Source organism: Empidonax traillii, unplaced genomic scaffold, assembly GCF_003031625.1.
Source record: "Empidonax traillii isolate 1590-97213 ecotype Southwest subspecies unplaced genomic scaffold, ASM303162v1 scaffold423:size1405600, whole genome shotgun sequence".
NCBI classification, from domain to species: Eukaryota; Metazoa; Chordata; class Aves; order Passeriformes; family Tyrannidae; genus Empidonax; species Empidonax traillii.
Genome location: NW_020955616.1, coordinates 819,770 through 833,049, shown reverse-complemented (window position 1 = coordinate 833,049; position 13,280 = coordinate 819,770). Strand labels below are relative to the sequence as shown.

The 13,280-nt window shown below is 38.1% G+C and overlaps 1 protein-coding gene across 11 annotated transcripts in view; it reads left to right on the top strand.

Moving 5' to 3' along the window:
• The window catches only part of LMO7 (LIM domain 7), a 131,218-nt gene that overhangs the window by 22,859 nt on the left and 95,079 nt on the right, over nt 1-13,280 (top strand). The window lies entirely within an intron of this gene.

The window sequence follows — 13,280 nt, the reverse complement described above, 5'->3', positions numbered from 1 at the left end:
TTCACAACTTAATCTTCAAGATCAAGGTCTGAGAGGAGACTTCTTGGCCAGAAGGGAAAGTGAAGTTTGGAATCACAGAATCATGATGGACACACTCTGTTTCTTTTCCCCTCAGAGTGTACCTATCACTTAAAGTGCAGTGTTTTGGTGACTTCAAAATTTTGCCAACCAGTACAGCCACTGTTCATTCAAATTTACACTTTCACTGATGTTAATGTATGGCATATTTAGAAAATATTTCTTTCCTAACCAGTACTGTCAAAATTCAGTATGAAGTCCTAGATTTGTACATAATTGAGAGCTTGATAGTCTATCGTAGAATATTTTTGTAATGAAAATTCATCTTAAACTGGAAAAAAGAAAGTGCTGCCTAAAACTGGTTGTATGAATGATTTAAGATTAGCAAAATTTGTATATTGGTATGTGCTGGGTGGGTTTGCTGGTGTCTGTCATAAAAGCCTAAAACAATGCATTCTCAGAGAAAGATGGTGTTAGGACAGTTTGGTAGCATATAGTGTCTAGATACCAAAAGAACAGAGTATATGTATTTATGTAATAGTCAAGTGATGAAACTTATAATAAATCACAGGAAGGTAGGACTGTGAGGGGGAAAGAAAAGCTTGAGCATTTTATTTTTATAAAATGTTGTGAAATAAAAGTGATTTTCCCATCATTTCTTCACCCAAAAAAATGGCATGTACTGAAAACTCTTATTCAGCTGAGGGCAGCGTTCTAAAGAAAAAAATTATTGTCAAAATAAATTCCATTTTATAACAGCAGAGGTCAGAATATGTCAAGAGATAGGAGATCAGTTTTGCAGTGACACCCAGATTCTGTATGAATTCACCCTTGCTATCAATGCAGGCTCTCAAACTGAGGCACTAGGCTTAGAGAATATTGTCTAGCGTAAGATACGTGAGCTCTTAGTATATTCATTGTTACTTGCCTTAGTTAAAAAGGCATTATATAGATTTAACAGTTCAGACTTATCACAAGTTGGACTTGTGTTCAGGTTCTTCTGGATACACATCTCTGTATGTTGTATATCACAAACAAATCTTTAAGCGAGTAAGTATTTAAAAAAACTTGTATATGGGTACAGGAGGAAGTGGTGGGTGATATTTCTCCTTTCGGTAATGATTTCTGATGCAAGAGAACCGTTTGTGAAAAGATGTGTTGCTCTCCCTATCTGTGTTTTTTACCCTTTAATTATAGAGAAGGCTAGAAACACCTCTGCTCTAAATATGAAAGTACTGGTATCCTCCCTCCCCACCCTGCAAACGTGCTGACATACTTGGTACAGGTCACTGCCAGACAGAGGATGTTGGTTGAGATGGACAACTAGTTTAACTCAATGGGATAATTCCTTTGTTAGTCTGTAAATGTTGTGCAAGTCATGTTTGAATGCTACCAGCTGAAATTACATCTGACTTCTTATTCTAACAGAAAATATTTAAGAGGACATGTGCCCAATAAGGCACATGACTTTGTGATGCCCCCCAACAAAATTAAATCTTGCACTGGAAATAGCATCAATAATACAAAATACCATTTCTTTCTCTCTGGAATTTTGAATTAAAAAAAACCACAAAACACCAAGATATCATTCTGCTTTGATAAAGCAGTGACCTAATGTTAAAAGCACTTCCCAGTTTTGTTTTTGTTATGGTAGGAAAAGTGTCTTCAACTGCTCTATTGAGCTGTAAATAAAATGGTAAAAAATTTCATGTAGAAATGGTAATCACGTGCCAGATCAAGCAGCAGAAACTGGCACAACTTCATGCAAAATGTACGGAGGAAAATGTTGAAATTGAGGAGCAGTCTGTACTTTGTCTGTTGCTAGGCAAAGCTTCAGACATTCTTGAAATCTGCATACCCTGGAAGACAGCTGGTCATAGAAACCATTGAGGCTCAAATCCGAAATGCTTGAGGCATCTTGCCTATGGCAGAAGAAAATCTCAGTCTTCCAGTGCATAGATATTTTCTGTCTGTGAAAAACCGTATAGGTTACTGATAGTATTTCTCCATTTAATGCGGTGTTATTTTTAAAGGCAAAATAAAGTTAAGATAGAGACAAAAAATGCCCCAAAAACATGCATCTTTTTATAATCCAAAATGTGCATCTTTTCTGTGGTTACAAGGTACAAGCATACCCCTACTAAATGAGTAGAAGAGAGTAGTCTTTCAAGACTGTTTTTATAGCTCTGGATAGCTTTTTCTAGTACAATTGCCTGCTTTTATCTCAGTGCTTTTCTTGTGTGCATTTTGTGGGGCCTTTTTAATCACTCCAGCTGTATCTTTAGGGGAGATTATACGAATGTATGTAAATGAGCCCACTACAGATTGGAAACTTTTTTTTTTTCTTCACAGGGTTTAAGGTCCGTGTATCTCTATGAGAAAGGATGTATCAACCATATGCAAATAATTTTTTTAATACACTGCTGACTTCTTTTTTTGTTCAGAGGGAAACAATTTTTTTTAAGCAATATAGAAATTTCTAATTATATAAAATTTTGGATATGTCAACTGTGATATAAATTTATGCCTCTCCCTTGCAAAATATGGAATTGTTTACAAATAGTCATGAACATTTCTGCAAGGATGTCATAATAGATATAAGCAAATTATAATTGTCTTCTGTAATAAGGGGGAGATACGCTGCTTTTGACTAGTAATTAAATCCTGTCTCTGGGCAGTGTACGTAGTAACTCCGTGTAGCTGGTGTGACAGTCAATCTTATCTTGGGTTCCTCTAAACACACCCAGGCAAGGAGGCAAGCACTCTGTCAAACCAGTTTGGCTCCTTAAATAATGAGATAAATAAAACTACATTTGCAGTGGAGCAGTAAAATGGCTGGAGGAAGAGTCATGCTGGAGCTGGTTGAGTAACGCTTGGGTCATACGCGATGCTCAGCTTGGATCAGAAATGGAGTGATAAGCGCTGATGTTGAAGAGGAAAGATAGGAAGGGGGAAGTGTTGGAAGAGTTTGGAAGAGCAGGAGTTGTCGTGCCTCCCTTCTGGACCTCCGTGTTCTTCACCTTAATGCTTTAATTGTAGTGCAGCAGTTATCCCCACGTGGGGCCGCCTGTGACTTCAGCAGCTGCTAGCGCTTCTTCTGTCTGTGGTTCCGCAAACCCAGCAGAAGAGTTCCTTGGAGAATAAGAGTTGGGTAGTAATGTATTTGACCTAATAAATACTCAAACATTAAGACCAAAATGTTTGGTCAGGAAAGTCATAACAGGGCAGTATGGTGCATAAAGAAGGAACTCTTCAATCATGTTAAATTGTTAAGTAGAGTGAAGTCCTGGTTTTGAGGTTGATGGTAGCCTGATCCCTGATTTCTCACAAAGCCTAGCTATGATGATGATGAACCTGATCCCTGATTCCCTCTAGCAATGACATTTCATTTTTGTAAAGGCAAATGTATCTCAAACAGGGAAGGAGTTAGATCTTGAGGGAAAATGTGTATATATAATTACAAATAATGGGTGAGTACTGTTCAGGGTGCCACTGTTTCTGGTGTGAGATGATAGAAGGGTCTTGAAGGAGGTGTAGCAAGAATAGGATCCCCTGAAAAGTTGAAAGCTATGTAGTCAAGCTCAAGATCATATTAATTTCAGAGTTCTCAAAGTATAAAACCATTTGACTAACTTGCTACATGTTCATGAAATGTTCCTTTATATTTGAATACTCTAAAAGGGTAGTATTCATATTATGGAACTGTTCCAACACCTAATCAGTGACAAGCATCGGTCAGCAAAATTTACTGAACCTAAACTTATTTATTCCTTTGCCCAGACTGAAATTCTGGCTCCTCTAGTTGTTCTCCTGTCATCTTTTCAAATGCACGCCATCCTTTTGTAGCTCCCTTGGACTTCAATTTCCTCCATAGCCATCCTTCCTCCTCTGACTGCAATTATTTAATTTCTTTGCCAGAGGCAATTTCTTTCATCTCCTGCCAGGGAGAAGGACTACATGTAAGCAGAGAGCCTCTGGTCATGTGTCGTACCTGATGTCTCTCATTAGATGGTGCTGTGAAGCAGTGGCAATGGCCTCTGCCATCCAGCGCTGTGGTAAAGGAGCTGTAATGCAGTGTATTGCTGCAAGCCTTGGGAAAGGGAGCCTTTCAAACTCTTGCTCCTAGCGTAATAACTTGATCTATGCACAGTGTTTTTCAAATATCCCAATACAATTATTTGTATGTGTTTATATTCCTTTTGAGTTATTATTTTAAAAATTCCTAAAAAAAGAAAAAAAAATACAAGATACAATTTTTCTTGGTGTCACTGTTATCTATAGCCTCTCTTGCAGCTTACCTACTCTTGTATCTCAAAACATAAATGTAGTTTAGAAAGTCCCAAACTGCCGAACAGGAGCTTTATGATCTTGCTTTTCTTTTTATTTAAATGGGTCAGATCCGTGGAGTTCTTTTAAGCTAATCCTTCCCCCTGAATTATTCAAACTCCAGAGAAGAGCATAATATTTCTCCAGTGGAAATTCAGTATTAATTTCAGTGACTTCGACCTGATGGCTTACTTCTACATAACTGTGGCTAGATAATATTGAAATTTCTAAATTTGTTGTTTAAGCATTGCAGTTAATGCCAAGTGCCAGAGTTTACTGGGAAGTGATGTTGTGACTATTTTTTCCAGACTCCTTCATGACACTAATTGCCTTTACAGTGTCTTTTGACCCTGTTAAATGTTCATTTCCACATGATTTCTTTGCTCGCTGTCCATATGCTGCCTTCTTAACGAGCTAAGAAAGCCTGGTGGTATGGCTTGAAAACCAGTAGGTGTAGGAGAGAGAGAAATATAAAACTCAGGAGATGTGGGGACAGGAGGGAAGATTTGATGAGAAGGCTGTTGGTTCCCCAAATCCCATGGGTGCACAAATGGGAGTATGCATGAGAGAGAAAGAGGGATGTTTGTCAATGCTTTTGGTTGAAGCAGACTCAGTCCACATCTCCGTATGTATGTTGCTCAAAGTACTACTTCCAGTAAAGGCTGAAAAATTTGAAAAGATTGACAGATCTCCAGGAATAACAAGAAATTACTTCCATGCATGAATAACCTCGCTAAACATGCGAAAGCAATTGTACCTAAAGCGTTTCTCTTTTGTGTGCACTTTCTTTTATCTGATGCCTTTTTTTTCCTCTTGCTGAATGTCATTTCAAGACCTTGTGGTTAGCTCCCTGGTTTGCTCATGGCACCAGTGCTGCCCTCTGGAGAAGCATGCGTATTTAAAATACACGGAAAATCAAAGTATCAAATACACCCAGAATTAAGGCAGTCAATTTGTCAGAGGACTGTAATCTAGGGCAGAAGCTCTTGGCCATTTCATTCTGTATTTCTGTATCTCTCTGCCACTTACAGAAATAGTCCCAAGAGGGACTCACTTGCAAATAGCAGAGTTTTAGCATGTTTTTCTTAATCAACATAAGCAAAGATATTGTTTTCTTTAAGGTCCTTCCTGTAAAAATAGATGCTAGTGAGCTGACAGCCTGTATTGAAACTTGCAGCATATACTCCAACCTGGAATGATAATAGTAGTAAAATTGAACATAGAAAATACAAACACCAAAGGCTTTTTGTAGTTTGCATTTATCTTTTGTTCTACATGAACAAGATCAAAATATTTAGAGATTCAATTACAGTGAAATGGAGACAGTATTTAAAATACTAAATATAAAATAATAGATTAAAATTATAGACAAATGTAATTTTTAGTAGATCTACAGCAAAAAGTCTAACTTGTATTTTCTTTAATCCTTTTTTTTACATTTTTCCTAAACAAATGTGATTCTGATTATCACTAACGTTTTATCAATTAGTGCTGCAAGTCATGCCTCTTTTTGAAGCTTGTAAAAAAACCCCAAAAAAACAACCACTATGATTTTTTTTTTCTTATTCACCTGAAACCAAACTGCTGCAGTTGTCATAGATTTTGTTTTTCTCTTTTAGCAAAGGAAATGATACAGACAGACTTTGTATAGAGGTTTTTGGGGTGGAGCTTTTTCATTATTACTGTCTGAACTTGAAGTTCTTTGTGAGGGCATGTGGCCATCCATCCTATCTGTCACGTACTGCCTGGATGCCAGGGCGCTGCATCACTTGATCTTTGGGTATGTTAAGCCTCTCAAGAATCTGCACAAAAGTCCACATGTTATCCTTCTCTTATCTCCAGCATGCTGTGGCTCCAGCCCTTTGCCTTTCTGTGATGCTTGGAACCCCTGTTTCAGTTGACATGGTCATTTTGGTTCAGGGGAGAGGTAGTGGGACATATATGGGAGTTATATGCAGATGAAGTCGGGGTATTTGTATATATATTCAGTACTATATTAAAGCACAAAAAGTCTGGATGATTGCAGATTGCTTTATAAATGCAGACCCTTAACACAGGCATGAGGAAGAGCATGGGAAAGGAGGCTCTGATGCCGCTTCACAACAGCCGGAAGATCGTGGCTTTCTCCTGGATTGCTCAACCAGCTTTACAAAGCCTTCTGTGTCTTAAGTCTTCTCCCAAGTCCTCTTTTCTAAGCTGTGGTGTTGCTGATATTCTTCTAGTCTTTTTATTTCAGCATCTTGAGGGAGATATTGAGAACATGCAGATATTCTGTCCAGGGCAAGCTTTTTGTATTCCACAGTTGGACACTACATACAAGTCTAGTTGTGACAGCTACGCATGGATTCATTCATTTCTTGAGTGCTTATCCCCCAGCTTGGAAAGGTGTTAACAATTTGAAGTAACAACCAGTGCAGTGCTGTAAATGTCGATGTTTCAGAAAAAAGAAGAAGTGGTATACAGAGTGATTGACTTTCACAATGGGCAAGTTCAAAATCTGGCTAGCATGAGAGAGCACATATTACAAAACATAGTCATTAAAAGATATCTAAGCAGTGAAACTGGAATCTCTGCTTGTCATTTCTCTTATCTCGGTCAATAACTTTTCTAGAAACTATTTCTTCATAATTTTTGTTTCCTGGGTATGTTTAACTATTTTCTATGGCAGAAAGAAACACCAAAGTCTAGTACACCACCATTTTACTGTGAATTACTTGAAAAAGACAAGTTTCAGTAACTTTTTTTTTTTTTTGCATTTGCAAGTTTTATGTCCTACTGGAACAACTACCTTTATGTAGTTTATGCTGCCCATATCTGCTCATACAGTGACACTTTTTTTAACACAAAGTAATTTATGTTGGTTTTCCTAGTTTGATACCTGTCAGTACAGTCACCAGGATAAACAACAGTAGACTTATTCATCTTGTTTTTCTTTGTAAGATGTTCTTGTTTGTGGGGGAGGAAGGGAAGCTCAACTGATTTGATTGATCCCACATGTTTATCCTTGCTCTTCCTGCTGCACTGATCTCCTAAGTTAGGGATTCCCTGAACTATTGGAAGAAAAACTTCACTTTCGTCCTTCAGATTGTGTTTCTACATGTGATTTGACAGAAAACTTGAAAAGAACGGAGTATAAGCAGCTGATGAGCAGAGGTCTATGCTTCTTGCACCTACTACCCCAGTAATCATGTCCCTTCTTGCTTGCCCCTTATTCCTTGTTTTTCTTCATATTTTTGAAAAAAATGTAGTTGCATGTTATTTCAGGAGTCTTGGCATATTTGTCCAGAAGGCATGCCACAATAAGACCCCATCATTATGTTGATGATAGAAAATAACAGTTAAGACTTTTTCAATAATCAACCATTTCCTTTTATAAATATCTGTTCTGGTTTGTTATCAAAGGCAGTTAGGGCTGAAGACAAAAATTTCCACATTCTCTGAAATGTAATGATGCCTGGGGATTTGGGACATGGAGTTAAACATGGCATTGAGCAATAGAGCGGGAATTATTCCAACTGAAAAACATTAGTGTTGTGGGGAACATTTACATGGTCCAGTATAAGTGATCAATGGCAAAACCTTCATCTCCTTCAGCCTTCTTATTTTTGCTGTGCAGTTAAATTATATGACAGATTTAGTCATAGATATTTTCCTTCTTGCTTTTAGCCACCCTAGTTCTTTTCCTCAGTGGAATCATACCTGTCATGGATTTTAGCAATGAGGTATGAGATTTGAAATTAAGAGCTTCCTTTTGTAGAAATCCAGGCCTCACTCTTGACTCTTGCGCAGTTGTTAGGTTGGGCAATGTCATCATTTCATTCCTGGACAGCTGACTGGGAAAGCCTCTGTGGGCACCAGCTTCTTGAGCAGTTGGACTCCTCTCAGGAGTTTGTTGGACTGTGAATTAAATTTTTGATCAGAAGGGAATATAGCAACATGGCTCCCACAATGACCTTAGGTGCTCTGGACCTGGAATCTCTGGTGCTACCAGAAGTGAAATACCAGCAGTATTTTCCTATGGATGGAAAATATGAATGCCTACTCTTTCTGTACATCTTCTTGGGGCTCAAAATTCAGGGAGACAGATCCTGCTTGCCTCAAAAATAAACTGATCTTTTCTACTGCTTGATTTTGAGAAATCTAGTCATTACTATGGGCTGTTTGCTGCAATGTCAAAGGTTTTCTACCCAAAGGTTTGATTTTGCCACTTATGTCAAGACTGTGTGCAGCAGCCCTTTAAATATGGCTCCTACCACCTGACCTTTGGGAGGGATTTGGATAAAACAAATTACTACAGGAGAAAAATATGACAATGTTAAGTTTTTTTTGGTTTGTGTTTTTTAAAAAAGAGGAAGACCCAGCTGAGAACAGAAAACTGGATGGGGAGTCTGCAAATGCCAGACAGCATAAGCTATTTACTTCAAAGCATAATGGCAGTACTTTCTGGCAGCTCCTGTGTATGCCATTCAAAGACAAGTTAATATTCTGCATGGCATTTTAATGGGACTACAAATAGCCATGAAAGGGGGAGGCAAGTCTTTCAGTAGTACATTTGAATGCAGGAGAGGGAAAAATCCTTACTGCCTTTTTTCCCTTTTTTTTTTTTTTTTCTTTTTTTTTTTTTTTTTTTTTTTTTTTCTTTTTTTTTTTCTTTTTTTTATGTTGCTCTTCTTTTGTGATAGACACAAAAGATTAAATCTATCAAGGTATAGCATATTTCTGAAGACAGTTTATAAAATGCAGTGGAATTAAAATACTATATAAAACGTGTTATGAACCTATTTCCCCAAGCCTGGCCAAACTGTTGAGATACCAGCCCTCTGGGAGTTGCCTGCACTGCTTGCTTGTTGGGTGGGGTGTAGCCTGTATATCTCCCTGTGCATCTTACAGTAGCAATACCATTCTGGAATGATACACTGGATGAGGGTGGTTAGAGCCAAACAAGTACTGTAAATGTGGAGATACGTAATGCTGGGATTATGTAAGGATGGAGCCATTTGCCATGTAGTCTGATCCAGATTTTTGGTAGTGGGTAGGGGGAAGAAAGGCCATTGGGAAGGAAGAAATTCAGACATGAATGTGTATGTGAGGTGATCTGCTGAGGCAGGCACTGTGACAGAACCCGGCAGGGCATAGCCACAACTCTGTACTGGAGGTGGCACCATTGTGTCACATTTGTGTCATTGTCCCAGTTCCCTACAGAACACAAGCAGTCCTCTCTGCAGTATGATAAACTTGGCTTTTCTTGCTGCAGGCTGTTCTGGGGACCTAAAGCTGATAAATCAGTGCAGTATCCTTGAGCTTGCCATCTGATTAATTGCTTGCCCTATGAGATCCTGGCATAAGCCTGCCTTCAGGCAGTCACTATTGTGCATGGTTCAGTATCTTTCTGGAATCTTCCATCCCTAACCTACAACCCTGTACCAGGGAATGTCATGCTTCAAGCTGATGCAGGTAGTATTTCTCTCAAATTGTTGTGCAGGGTCCTTGCATGGCTTGAGATGGTGTAATCTACACGGAGTGGGGGCAGTGGAGCTCTTAATGAGGTTGAGAGAGCAGGCTGGAGGGGTGAGTCCCTGTACCAAGGCATTGTTCAGATTACAAGCTGGGCATGGTACAGTGCTGTCTCCTTGTTTCTGAGCAGGTAACACATTTATGATGGAGAACTGGTCAGCCAGCATGCCTGGTATGTGATATGATTCTTGCATTGGATGGGGAGAGTTTAGCTTTGGTGTTTCCATCATTGCAGCGTTAAATTGAGAAACCTACCGGGCCCCTGCACTTTGAGTTTCATGTGATGGTAAACATCTACTGGCCTGTGGTAGGGCTACCTTTTTGCTAAAAGCTGTATAAACCAGTGTAAACCATGGAAGCAGCTTGACATGATGTCCCTTAGTATTTTTTTATTAAGACTGAAAGGTCAGTCAACTTTGGATAGCTTTTAAGGCAAAAAAGGCCTGTTTTATGATTAGCTATATTTGGCCTCTAGCACGACAAACCAAAGAAATGCACTCAATGTTAATTTTTGTACTGACGCATATAATCATCTATATTCTTCCGTGCTATGTGCTTTTTGTTCAGTCTGTGATGATTTTGATGTCATGCCATCCTCAGGATGGTTGATCTTTGGTTATTTCTTCTTGATTTGTCTCCTCCTACAGGAATCACAACAAACATGAAATAAAACCATAAAATAATAATAAATAAACTAACCCTCAGTATGTGTAAGCATTTTCAAAATGTCTAAAATTAAGTAAAGGCTTGATTTGCATACTGTTTGAAGTAAATTCACTGGGCCTGGCAATTACGAGTTACCAAAGCATTAGGGGATGCAGTTTTTCAAAAACAAAATCAAACTGTTTTATAGCAGCAATTAAATGTGATTTTGTGATACATTCTTTAATTATGTCACTGCTCTCTTCATATAAAAAAGCAGTGAAAGAAGAATAATACACTCAGCTAAATGAAGGAGAGAAAAGAGACATAATTTGGAAAGAAATATTGTACAAACATGGATAAAAATCACTTTTGCAATATATTTTTCTCTATTATTTGGTGGCTCATGTGGCCTAAGTGGTTGAAAAACTGTCCAAAATCAATTATGCCCATTACATAAGAGTACCACACCCAGTATAACAAGCTTTAATGAATAAACAGTGACTCAGAAATTGTAGACATAGTTTGAAGATGTAATATCTTAGGGTGGGATTCACTTTGTCTTACTCAGGATCTTAAAATTCAGGGCACTCTGAGACAGCCTATATATTTCCATTTTTTTTTTTTTTTTAATGGTATCTGTAGGCTGTAATAGCTACAGCTGAGCTTGATGCCCTGCATTGGATATGAGCCAGATGAAAGTCCAAGCTGAGAAAAGTTCTCCGTCTCTGTACAAAAGCATGTGTTAAAATGGAGTACTTATTTTTGTGACAGCAACAAATTCAACATGTTGTGCAACTTGGAAAACGTTTCGGTTTCAAGCACCAGTGTTAAATTGTTCTTTGAGAATATCTTTTAATTACTTAATTATTAGTTATCCTTTTAAAGTCAATATTAATGAAACCTAACTTGGCAATACCAACGCTTTTATTTTAATATCAACAAACCGCATAATCGTCAAAATGTGTGGGTCACAAGATTGGTCTGACGGCTCCATCCTGTACATCAAATCAGTGTTGATTGCTGTAGTGGCTGCACAAATAACTTAGTCAGAATGCTTCTAGTGTAGCATCTTCTTATGTAATTTTAAGAGGTCTGCAAGTCTAATAGAGGTATTTACAACCTTGTACTCAAATTGGACTCTCTTGTTGTTCAGGGGTGGCTTCTAGTTACCTGAGGTCATGTGCCTGAAGACTTTGTGGTAGTCAAATGTTCCACACGCTATTTTGGAGACTGAGGTGTTGGGTTTTTCTTGCAGAAAAGACCACAAGATGCCCCATGAGGACATGATTATGCACTGCAGCATGGCACTCTTGTGTTCTTCTGGAGAGGCTATGCCAAAGTTTAACTTGTCTTCAGTGGCACATGCTCCTTGACTTATCAGGAATAATTTTTAAGGAGTGTAGGCCTTAGCTATATGCTGCAATTCCAGGACTTTTTTTTTTTTTTTTTTTTTAAGAGAATTTCAGCTTGAAGGTTTTTTGTGGATATGGAAGACACTGCAGGTTTGGGATGGGCCGAACTCTAGTTGAAGGAAACACCTCATCATCTATTGCATGAATGACTTACCAGCAAACTCCCTATAAACCCAAACATTTGGACTGTGTAGTCCTGTAGATGTCAGTGATGACTCCAAAATGAGAACAACTTCTGGACTCTAAGAGTTGATTGGAGTTTGAAACATAACCATAAAGCTAGACCCCAGTGCTTTATATATGGTACAGTTCTGCTGTATGTCATGCAAACATAAAATGTCTAACTTGTGGAATGAGGGGCATAATTTATAACCCCTATTCCCTATTACCTAGGAAACATAAATATTTATATTTAAACTTTCAGTGCTGTTTTGTTACATTGGCTAGTTTCCTCGAAAATATTATCACTGAATATACAAAATTGGAAGCAAAATACCATATTATATTTGAGATAAGGGTAATTTTCAGATTCTGTGGTTTTAAGTGATTATTGAAAATATTGCTATGATACAACCTCTACTTTTCTGTAAGAACAGACTGTTGTTAAAAGAATATTTTATAAAATGCAGTTCTCCCAGGGGAATCACTATCATCCTTTGTTGTTGAAAGTTGGTGTGTGTGGGTTTTTCTTCTTTCCCTGAATTTTGGAATTTTTCTTACCTTGAATTGGTGTGTCATCATTCATCCTCTGTCATTATTTATTAAATCCTAGGAAAAAAAACCTAAACCCAAAAGAAGATTTTTGTGCCATTTAATTTTGTCCTCAGTAGGGAGGGTGAACTTGCAGCATTTGAATGAAAAAAACCCCCCTATGTTAAAACTAATTACTTAAATTTTAGGATTTCTGGTGTTTGTATACCCTTATTTTTCTATTTAGAAAAAAATAGGGTGATAATGTAACAGATCATAAAAGAGCTACATCCTCTCCTTTGCTCTTTTTACCAAGCCCAGCTCATTTGCTTCACTACTAATTTCCTTAATTACTGTGGTAACTAGAAGCTTTGCTCTGGGTGCACACAGGTTCCACAGCACGTTCAGTTGTGTGCCTGTGGTCCTGCACAGTATTGAGGACAGTCAGGGTTAGCATTCATAAGGGAGGCTCATAATTAGCTGGTGACTGAACCTGGTGACCTCTAAGCTCAAATAAATACCCTTCCTAGTGTTTTATTTCTGTACTCAACTGGGATAAAACCTCTCTGTTGGACTTTTGCAGAATATTGTGTCTGTTTCTGACTTGCATGTGGGTTATTAATGCTGAGCATTTAGAAGAAATCTGCCAAATTTGATTTCTTCAAGGAATGTGGG